The sequence below is a fragment of the Protopterus annectens genome, chromosome 2.part2 (genome assembly GCF_019279795.1).
Source record: "Protopterus annectens isolate FY-2018-M chromosome 2.part2, PAN1.0, whole genome shotgun sequence".
NCBI classification, from domain to species: Eukaryota; Metazoa; Chordata; order Ceratodontiformes; family Protopteridae; genus Protopterus; species Protopterus annectens.
Window position 1 is genome coordinate 554,189,795 of NC_056730.1, and position 12,484 is coordinate 554,202,278.

Consider the following 12,484-nt stretch of genomic DNA (forward strand, 5'->3'; position numbering starts at 1 on the left):
CCCACTCATGGGCAGTCACCACTGCACCTTCACAGCCCCAAAGGTGGCTGTGCTGGGGGCTGAGCCGCAGAGCCAGGATGACTCTCTAGTTGTGACACACAGCCCTCAAGCTGGAGTAGAAGATCACCGACCTGGTCGTTGATTGCTCTATGCACCACAAGCCCGACCTGACCATGGGTGACAGGTGCCTGTCCATGCCCACTTCTGGGGAGGGTGAGCCCCATCTCCTGAGGTGGTTCCACCCAAAGGTGGTGCAGGGCCAATGTACAGGGTGGTGCAGGGTTGGGTCCCAGACATGATGGTTCCCGGTACCTCGGCCAGCTGAGGTAGGACAGGTGGGTTTGCTGGGATTGGCCTTCCCAAGTGTGCTATAGTGTTTAGATTTCAACATCATATATGGGTTATTTATAGACAACACATTCCATGGTTAGGTATAACAGCATGCATAGATATTCCCATTACTCAGACACCAGATATGGAACAGTTGCAAATCAAACAGAACACATGCATATATGGGACCACAGTGGTAATATGAACAGCATGCAGGTATGTTGATGGCGCCATGCCATCAATGTAAGAATAACTGAATATGGCACATGCATGGGAACCATTAGGATATTTATCAAACAACTGGCCATTATCAGAGTCAGTACATACCAGTTGGGGTGGATATGTTGATTATTGTTGAAGATAAGATGGGGGAGAGAGAAAGTTGTCAGTTAACAAGTAGTATATTCCTATACTCCACATTACTTTCCTAGTCAGTGCTGTTATTTGTACCTTACAGGTGTTACTACACTACCATATAGACCTATATTGGAGACTGATATGGCTGTCAACATCATTACACATGAACCGGTTTTACCTGCAGTATAGACCTCTTACCTGGTTTACCTGTGGAGGGAATGTTTGTTAACACTAACTGTTTGTACACATATGGTGGGATTCCGGGTTGATGTTTTGCACTATCCTATCCAACTGTTTTTGCACAGACTCTAGCCATGTGTTGACCACATGCTGGTATGCCTGGACATATCTAGACTACTGCCGTCTTCCACCTTTAGTGACCTGACACACACATGTACATGCTTTCCTACACCGTTATATTATGTAGCACAGTGTGGCCAACAGTGACCACTGATACTTTCTTATTCAAAGAAATTGCAAGACTCACAATCCCCTACAATACCAGGGCAGACTGTACCAGTACAGGTTATATCGGTCTGTATTTCACAGCACAGTGTTCATATCCAATGTACCTGTGGGAGCAATTCTTGTTAGCACTACCTGACTGTTGCCACACAAGGTTCCAGATTACACATTAATATTATGCACATACATCTCACTCTGTTACTGTACACACTCTGACCACAGCTTAAGAGGTTGGGGTGTGAATGGGACATACGTGGCTTCTTAGTCACATAAGGTAATGAGGAGTTGCTAGTGTTCCAGGTTTGTTGTCATAGATGTGTGTCAATCACTTGTATTTCCTGTTTGCTGCCTATACGTCTTTGGATCATCCAACTGATTTCCCAGGGGGACATGTTGATAGGCATTAGATATGGGCCCCTTTAATAGACAGTCTGGACATATCTGTACAGTCATGCTGTATAATTCTGTATGCAGACTACTACCACTGGCAGGATTCATACCGTGGCTGAGTGTGCTAATAAAACAACAGTTCGCATCTCAGTTGCATGTGCTATTTGGGTTTTGTTATCTGCATTTCCCCTCTTTACTGTCTATGTGTCTCTCAGTTGTACTAAATGACTTCTGGGGATTACACCTGCCATATACAGGCATTCCTACACATTCACATTATGGTGCATGGTGTGGGTAACAGTGCTTAATACTACAGTAGTATTACATGATTGCAAATCTGTATTACCATATGATAGCAGAATATACACATACAGTCCAGCTGTTAGACCTGTTTTGTCAGGGTATTACACTTGTATTGCCATACTGACAATAATAGACTCTTCCTGCCATATTCTCTAGTGTATGCAGTACTTGCCTTGAACAATACAGGTTTTATACTAGCAATTACTACTTTTATTTTTATTTCCTATGCCAGTAAAAGCATGAGTATTACTGACCTGCCTCACGTCGCAACTGCTCCAGGCGGCAGATGTGGGCCTCCTGATTCGCGGCCCACTCCATTGCAGCTGTGGGGGACATAAGAGGAATATTTAGCCATACATATCCATGATATACCTGAGCTGGCCATTATTAAACAGGTAGTGAACTGATACTTACACACAGCTGGCATATCCCTTGATGCTCTAGCTTCTTGGAGCCACTCCTCCAAGAGGTCCCCCTTCTGCCACTTTAAGTTGGCATAGTGGTGCCTGACCTGCTCACCAGTTCAGGGGGGTCTACTTTAATTAATCAAAAGCTGATTCCAGCGAATGCAAATCCATCGACACATATACATTGAACCGCGAAATGAACAAACTCACAAAACCGCAAAACTCAAAATACCGATTTGTCATACTCGGCCAACCCCACCACCCGAAACACACTACCCACCCAAACAAAATAAATAAACCACAAACATACACCAACCAAAACCCTACTTCTAACTCTACACTAAACCCCACCTATACCACTATCTATGCACTCTCCTTAGCCCCTCCCTAACCCAAAGGTCCGTAACTACCACACACTTACCCTACGTATCTATACCCAAACAAAATAAATAAACCACACACATACAGTAACCAAACCCCTACCTCAAACCCTACACTAAACGTTAAATACATTACCCATATTATATTACCTATCTATGCAATTACCTTAACCCATACCCTAATGTCCGTAACTATCATACACTTACCTTACAGATCTGTAGCTCAGACGGGCCAACCAAAACACTTCCACATTTTGAATTTCGCGGTAATTTTGCGGTTTTTTGAGTTTGCTTATTTTGCGGTTCGATGCGTTTGTGTCGATGGATTTGCATTCGCTGGAATCAGCTTTCGGATAAATAAAGTAGAACCGTTCAGGGTATGTCAGTGGCATTGGTGAGATCACGGGTGAGACGGTCCCAGGCCTCCGCCTTATATTTGGACCCCTGGTACTGGTCCTGCAGCAGTCTCTGCGCATGGCCTTTAACTAGGAATCCAGCTATGACCTTGGACTCCTGGATGCACCAGTGCTGCACCCAGAAGCGCACTCCTTCTCCCCTTACTGTCATAGTGTCTGCAAGTGGAAGCTACAACCAGTTATGAGCTGTATTCCTGCCTGTTTAAGTAGGGCCAATTTCCCACACTTTTCCGTGATTGGCCAGTTTTGAAAAGGCTAAGCGATGAGCAAACCTGCTTACCTAAGGTTGGCATTGTTTAATGAAGTGTACCACTGGGCAGATTGAATTGACTTCCCTACACATTGCTTACACTTACTAAGATGAGCTGTGCTGCGGTTGGCATTGCTTAATAGTTAACTAGCACTATATTTGCCTTTTGGCAGTGATTTAGTATTCATTACAGGTTATATATGTGTCTGGTATCCGTGATTCATGTGTACATATACTGTATGAGGACCTGGGGACTTCTACACTTGATTACAATAACACCTCAAATCTATGCTTACTGCAGTACTCCAGTTCACATATTTATGTCATGTAGCAGGTTATACCACTTCACACTGTACATAGATTCAGTTCACGTTTGGTTTGATTTTCCTGCAGTGAGGATTAGTTTGCTGATACCTCATTCATATCTATTGCTATGATGGCTTAATGGTTAACTACTATGACTATAGTGTACAGGGTCCTGAGTTTGAGCCTTGCAGAGGCAGTTTATTTTGTTTCTGGGCAGAACATGGGCCGATGAATACAGAGTGATTAAGGCAATTTAAAGCAGTTGTAAGTGGGTTTGCGTGATGGTTAGCACTGCTAACCTCCGGTTACAGTTTTTTATACTCAGTTAGCTTCTAATTTACTTAATCTGTGTAGGCAATGCTTACCCCCATGCAAACACACTTAAATATGCTTACTATTGCTTATATGTGCTTACTACTGCTAATTTGTGCTTAAACCTGCTTACTAGTGCCTTATTCATTATGACACTGACACTTAACATGTGCATTTAATGCATTACTCCAGTTCACATTTAAATGTTATTATGTAGGTTAAACAGCAAAAAGATGTAAAAATATGTTCATATAGAGATTTCACATGGAAAATGACATGGGCTGCAGTGGGACTCGAACCGGGAATGCTTGTTTGTTAGGCGGATGCTCTAACTACTACACTATTGCTGTGTGGCTTCATTTTTACATATATTCCTTGTTATCCTCTTCAGCCTTTTTGCTGCTTTAACCATAGCTGAGCGATGGGCAAACCCACGCACCTACGGTTAGCTGTACTTGGGGTTTTAAAAAAAATAAATATAAGGGTTTCTTTATTTTATTTATTTGTACTGTTGCTGTTGAACATATGGGGACTGTTGATGGGGATATGCGGACACCTATGAGTGGTCTCGCTCATTTATTTACAGTTTCTGCTGTTCTACTTTCAGGAGCGTGTTTATTCTGAGAGCTCTGCTCTCAGACATGCCCCCTGCACTCGTCCACGCTCCGTGTTGGATTTTAGGAGGTCAGGCAGCACACCTTCATTAATATGCATGGCGCACTGCCGTCCACCTCCTAAACTGCCGCTTCAGTGCAGGACTAGATTAGTGCTGCACGGAGGATTAGTAAATCCGGGGGATAATGCTTTTGCATTTTATTTTGTTGATAAGGATGCCCCTCTGAAAATTTTCTAGGAACTAAAAATGCCCATTATGACATCATTAAAGACGGAACCCGCAATGTTTACTACATAAACATGCATATAGGTTACTGTCTTTCCATGCTGAAGGTATCACAAGGAGTTTCTTACTTCCAGCAAAGACAAGTATTTAACTACATCTTCTACTTGTACCAACAGCATGGCATATCCTTGCACTGTTCCTTGGTAAATCACTCAGGAATATTGTTAGCCAATGATGACAGATATTATTGTTTCATACTTTTTATTGTTCAGATGGAGTGTGTCATTAGAAAGCATCTAGCTCTACTCCTGTCCCAAATTCTTAAGCAAAGAAGTCGACAGGTATGTACTCTCCCCCTTTCAGACTTTCTCTCTTGCACACACACACACACACACACACACACACACATATATATATATATATATATATATATATATATATATATATACACACACATACATATATACACACACTTAACTGCATTAGCTTTTTTTTCATATAGGGGTATGCAAAATAACAAGTCCTTGTAACTGCTCCTGCAGTTACTTTCACTAATTGACTTCATTTTGTTTGTTTTTTATTTTACACTCAATAATAGCAGAGCTATGTTTAGTGAGTGTAAACAAATGGTCGCCATTGTCTTTTTTTTGGACAAAGGTTCACAGCAGCTTAATATATCCTGCCATGAACCAGACAACTATTTTTTTTTACCAAGTGATAACTGCACATTTACACCCTGTGTGAGAAAGTTCATTCTGAAATACAGAATTACTTTAAGAGTAACCCATTATCTAAATTTTACTAAAATACAGCAATATAGTCTCACATAACAAAGTAATGTTGGCCAATTAAGTATGGTCACAAATATTGCTATGGTACAGCAGAATGTGAATGTTTTCCATCAGAAGATCTCTTTTTGTTCTTGCCTGGCCTTACAGTGCTGCAACTATGGAAAGCAAAACCTTACTGAAAAATTATGACAGTTGTAAATGTTCTAGGAGAGTAGGAATACATGATGCTAAAGGGCTGAGGTTGCATTTTAAATAAAATAGTCTTCTTAAGTAAATAGGGCTTGCAGAAACTAGAAATGAAGGTCATTGCAGGCAATATACTTGGCAATAACAAGCCATAAACAAAATAATGTAAATGAAAATGTCTCTCAACACTGTATAGCACTGCAAGATCAAGTTAATTTACTGAGAATAAAGAAATGCTTAAGGCAGTTGGTGGGTGCTGTCTTTAAGCAAAGATAATCAACAGCAATGTTGGAACAAAATGTTTATGAAAAAAAATTAAAATAAAATGACATTGTATTTTACAGGGTTGGTGGCTGACATAGATCACCAAAAAGAAACAGCAAAATAAAACAAAGAAATTGTTGACTTTTCCAAGCAACCAAAATACCCTCAGAACTTTGTTTCATTTGAAAGAGTGGAACAGAAAGCATAAATCTGAAGTGAAGAAAGTGATGTCATGTGACATCAAAATCCAAAAGGAAAAGAGCAAATTGATCTGTTGTTAGAATTTGAAAAACAAGAGATCTCCATACAGATTCCCTGATTGGAGTGAGCCAAACCATGTTGTCATGAAACGGAAGAGCCAGAACCAGATAAGGAAAAGGGCTGCAGAGAAAGAAAAAAAAAGAAAGAGAGAGACAGAGACAGACAGACAGGGAGACTGACAAAGATACTGGGTTCAGCTGGAAGATATATAGGCAAAAAATGGACACCAAAGCATGAGCTGAAAAGACACCCAGGCTAGGGCCTGAGTAACAAAAAGGCAAGGCCTGAGAGCAAAGGCAACTGCAAATGTTAGTATTGCCAATGTATGATGAGTGTGCTTAATGTTAAATTACTCATACATCAAGGTGCTCACCCACAACCCTGAATGATCAATGTTATGCACATCAACACACTACTAAGTATGCGCCAAGCAAATACAATGCTGAAAGTCTGATTAAATAATATGGTTTATTCTGAAGTTTGGAGAATTGGTTAAGATTCAATGACATGTCCAAATAATTGAAGTAAAGTTGATTATTTTATTTTGTAAATGCAGCTTCATTGTGTTCAATGAAAGCTAATAAACAGTCAAAGGTGGGATTTTTTCCTGATTAAGGGTACTATGTCAGAATGGATGAAGCTGTTAAGGTAAAAATGATGAACAAAGCTATGCATGTGTTCTCACTAGGTTAATAAAAAATATTACTGGAGGTGCAACTTTCATAAAATAGCACTTTTGTTAACATGTTTAGTTGACAAAATTTGATCAGCTATACGGATGGTTGACACTTGTAGATAAAAGTAGCAGATATGATTATTCTAAAGTTTGGGGAAGTTGCCCTTTCCCTGAGAATTGTGCAATCTTAGACTTAGACTGTATAATTAGCAGGGGGTGTGGGGGAGCAGCTGTCCACATGGTGGGTATAGGGTTGTTGGCCCCATTGCAAAATAAAATTATATATTCTTTTTAATTTTGTTATAATTTTTTTTTTGCATGCACCAAGATTGATGCTTGGTGCATACTTAGTAGTGTGTCGATGTGCATAATATTGATCATTCGGGGTTGTGGATGAGCACCTTGATAATTTTATTTCCCAAATTACATCACACATTTATATATTTATGTATGTATTATTTATTTATGTATTTGTCTTTGTTTACCAGGAAAGCCCAACTGAGCAAGGCCCATTTTCAGTTGAGGCCTAGGGGAAAGAGCTCCAGTAAATGGCATTTACTTTTACAATTTCATTGCATATGACAAACAAAAAGTACATTTATAGTGTACAAAGGATATCGTAACTAGGGACAGATTTTAGTGTTCATAGGCCCTAGGCACTTTCACTTCAAGCTGGCAAAAACAGGAATAAATGCCCTCTGAATTATGCTGACTGACATGATGTTCTTATTACCCATGTTTCTTCCCAAACTTACCATGATCACTTGCTCTCACCACCAAATTTACCCCTTTTTCCGTGCTCGGCAAATGAGGATAATTAGTCTGTCATGTGACCAATTAAGTGGGAAGTGATCATGATCACTGAAAACAAGGTGAAGAATCATGACTATTATATTGTTCAACCACTTGACTAATGAAGTCACTTGAGCAACTATCATTTTTACACTTCTAATTTATATAACTGTGTGTTATTCAATTGCCTTGCATGATGGCATGCAGAATATAAGTTCATCATTTGTGCGGACACTGAAGTGTCAGCACTGGGCAAGTGGACATCTTGGCATTGGACGGACAAGCTGGTTCTGTCAAATTGGCATCAGGAGTATGACTGAACTAGTGAGCTTATTTTTTGAGATTATTCAACAAAAGGCTGAGATGTCTGGAGTCGACATTTGTGCTGGTTTTTCATTAGTCACTATTGTTTGAACTTGAAGAAAGTGAGGTATACTTCAGTATTTGTGCAATCTCTGGTAAAAATCTGTTGCAGTAAAGTGATAAATAAATAAACAGTATGTAACTGGCAATAAACTGCGTATACCGCATTTATAACCTACAATCATTTGGCCATCTTTTATTCAAGCTATTTAAGAAACTGCGTGCCATTTTTTATAAACTTCTGCCTTTCTTAATTTTTGTTTACCATTTTAAAGGTAAAAATTCTAAAAAAATTCAGTTAAGGGTTTATTGTAGTACTTTATTATTTTTAATTTCTTTATGTAAAATTATTTAATTTGCTTCACTATTTGAAAATTAAAAAAATAAGGTTTATTTTTTTATGAATCTTGGTTTTATTCAAAATTTGGTACCATCAGTTGGACTTGATCCAGATCTTCTTTTAAATGTTTTTTTCCTGAAAAAAGTAACATAATCTTTTTTATTAAAAGTTAACCCCATTTAAAATGTTTGATGGATATAAGCAAAAACACGATTTTGGTTTTGAGAAAAGGAAAAAATTGAACTTGAGTAAAATGAAAGGTTCGTTGCTTAAATATATACATGTTCTACAGCTGCTGAGCAGTACGGCTACCCTTTGTCAATCGGAAGATTTAATTTGTGGCAATCATAGGTCTGTAGATCAAAACATAAAAGAAGATCAAGTTAATGAGAAATTAGAAACAAAACAGACAGATTCTACCCTGTCAACATTTGATGTAACTGCAAATAAAGGTAAATTAGAACCTACGAATGATTAAAAAAAAAACAAGAAACATCCGTTACTGTTTCACCATCAGTTTTCAGTACTGATCCAGCTAAATGAGAAATAAATGCAGATCTCACTCATTACTTCACCCAGAAATATGCCGTCTCAAAATTTGGAATCCAATAAATCAACGTCTAAACAGTTTGGCAAAAAAGTAAGATATGCAAAAAAATTATTTTTTTATAGGAAATGAGTAATGGTGAGGTATTTAAAAGAGACAGGTTAATATTATCAGAATCCACAGTCAAAGTATACTGTTATGTGTGCATGTTATTTAGAAGTGGGTTTAATGAATTGTCTAATCAGTTTCAAACTTTATTTGATGACTAGAAAAATGCACATACAAGGACAACATCACATAAAAAATTGAAAGAATATCAGTTGCAATATCTACAATGATATAATGCCAAAAGTCTTTACTAATTGATAAAGAATTACAAATAGAAAAGCAAAAATTAAGTAATTACTGGACCAAGGTTTTTAAGAAGGGTAGTTGTGGTGGTCAAATTCCTGGGAGAAAGACGTTTGGGTTTTTGTGGTGATAATGAACTACATAACAATCCTAACAATGGCAACTTCCTCAGGTGCATTGACCTTTTGCCAACCCCCCAGATTTATGAAGCCCTTTATTGCATGCAGGATTAGTCTAAGAGCTATTTTCTGCAATATGGCTGACATGCGATCCAGGAACGAGCTCCCAGGACGTGCACGTGAGCTCTTAGACTAACCCTGCACGGACCGAGCTCCTGCATGCAAATTACCCTCATTTGCAGGTGAAAACCATGCGAATGAGGGTAGTTTGTGATCCAGGAAGCTGGCAGCGGTCCGTGCAGGACAAGTTCAGTCTGCAGAAATGTACTCGGTTAGTAACCAAGTACAGTTCTGCAAACAACAAAACAGAGCTATGACAGCTCCAAATAAAGGCTGCGTATCATTGAGGAAGCATGCCAATGGCTGTTTAAGCCTAGGGCAGTGGCATGCAAACAGGATTGGGGGAAAATAATAAAATAAACCTAAAATAAGCATTCTAACTAAAAGCAGTATTCGGCCATGCAAGTCAATAGCAGGCCGAAGACAACCTGGCCAGTGAGTAATGGTTGCAAAGGGAGGAGGCTCAGTGTGGGACATGTAACTATGCATTAGCAGGCGATCCTATGCAAATGAGAGGAAGGATAGTGAATTCCAGATTCTCTGTCAGTGCAAGCCTGCACCCAAGAGTGTAGGACTAGGAAAACCATGAGTGTAAGCCCTAGACATAGCTGACATCAGAAGGGGGTGTATCAGGCATGCTGTAAGCTAATTGGAGCACTGTGGCTCGTGTTTACCCTTAGCTAAGCTAAGGCATGGGGTGTGTCTAAGGCTGTCTTATCTTACACCAAGAAAATCATGGTGTACACAGGTAGAACAAGCCAAAATCCTGTAAAACATGCGTACAGCGTGTATGCGTGTTTGCTCGGCACACACCAGGTGTAAAAAAAAACAAAAACAGGAAATAGCAGCTCCATTCACATCTGAGCACTGTGTTTGTGTGGCACACCCCTGGGCTTAAACAGGAAGGCAATAGGAAGAGAAAACAGCAGTAGGAAGGTAATCAAGGAGAACTAGCTTAACTGATAGGTGAAATGTATCAGAATCAGCCAATTACACAGGCAGCAGACCAGCCCAGCCCAGCACACCACTATAAACTATGCAAACACCTTTCCCCTTGTTTTTCCCAAAAACTCTGCACTACCAGTGTATACAAACGGGGACATTTTACAAAACAAAAGCAAGAGAAAAAATGTTAGGGGCTGCTTTTGCTATCATAAACCAGCATGTGCAAGAGGTTGAGGGTGGTGAGGATGTGAATGCTGCTGAGCAACCCCCAGTGAGGAGACGGAGAAAAGTGTACAGACCCAGGGTAACCTACCAAGGGCTACATGAGCTGGAGATAGTGGAGTACTATAGGGTGGACAGGGACCTCCTACAGCAAATTGTTGAGCTGTGCTGGCCATGCCTCACACACAGAACTAACAGAGAGGAACCCATTCCAGTGGATACCAAGGTATGTGTAGGCCTAAGAATACTAGCTACAGGTACCTTCCAAAGGCCTACTGGGGATATGATGGGGATTTCGCAGGCATCAGCATCCAGGATACTCCACCAGTTCCTGGATGCCATGTCAGCACATGTTAGTGAGCACGTATATTTCCCCATCACCCGTGAGGCGTTAGCCAGCAATATGCATATCTTCCGCCAAATAGCAGAATACCCTGAGGTAGTGGATGCAATAGACTGCATGCACATATGCATCAAAGCACCACCTGATAAGCTGGGTAGGGTCTACATCAACCACAAGAGCTTCCCCTCCATCAACTGTCAGGTTGCGTGGGATGCCCAGGGCATAATAATAAATGTGTGTGCTGGCTGCCCTGGAAGCTACCACGATTCCCACATTTGGCATCTGCTGCAGCTGTACCAGAGATTTGCCAATGGGAACATCTCACATGGTCACCTAGTGGGGGATGCTGGATATGCACTGGAGCCATGGCTGATGACACCCATCAGAAATGCACACACACCCGAACAAGAATTCCATAATGAGGCACACGCACAAACACAAATAATAACAGACCATTTATTTGGGATGCTCAAGTCATGGTTCTGGTGCCTGGATACATCTGGTGGAGTCTTGCAGTACTCACCAACTACATGTACCCAAATTGTTCTTGTATGTGCCATGCTACACAATATGATCCTGCGGAAACAGCTGCAGTAGGAACAGCATGGGGCAGGGCCACACAGCCACCCAATATTGCCAAAGCCTGCACAGGCACAGAGTGACTTGGAGGAACAACCTGAGCCTGCCCCAGTAGGCAGAAGGAGGCATGCCCAGTATGCCCTGGCCTTGACAAAGAGGCAATGTATAGCACATGCACTGTCACAGTAGGGACCCAGGGAATGACACCTCTCTCTGACTCACACATACAATAAAAGGGATGCCAAACATGACACTACCTGTGCTCAACCATGTATAGAGAGTGTACTATGTGCATCCGACATAGGCAGTCTTGCAGCACCACCCTCAATACTGGGAGACCCACAAGGTAAGTGACTCACACATGTCAGTTGGGGGGGTCACATACCCAACAACAGTTACAGCCAACAAGATAGGTGTAGACAAACACAAACAAATGCTGTACTATGGCCTCTGAATGAGCCCTATGGGTAACCCCTCCCCCAGGCCTACACAGACAGACTACAGCAGGCCAGGCAGTTGGATGCAAGTTGTGAAGGCTAGGAAGTCAGAAACTAATATGTAGGTAATTAAAGCTAAGATCTGTAATACACTGGTATGCCTCTAGCCAGCATGATAGGTAAGACTACAGACTGAAATGGAGTACCCGACATACCAGTACAGTCCTAACAAATGTGTACAAGTGTGTAGACCACAACATAAACAGCTCACAGTTGAAAGAATAGAAGTGTCAGGTGTGCCCACCCATCCTGCGTACACTTATAGTAACAGTCAGGTGCACCCCCCCACTCCTGTGTAAAAATGTAGAAATAGTCAGGTGTGCCCTCCCCC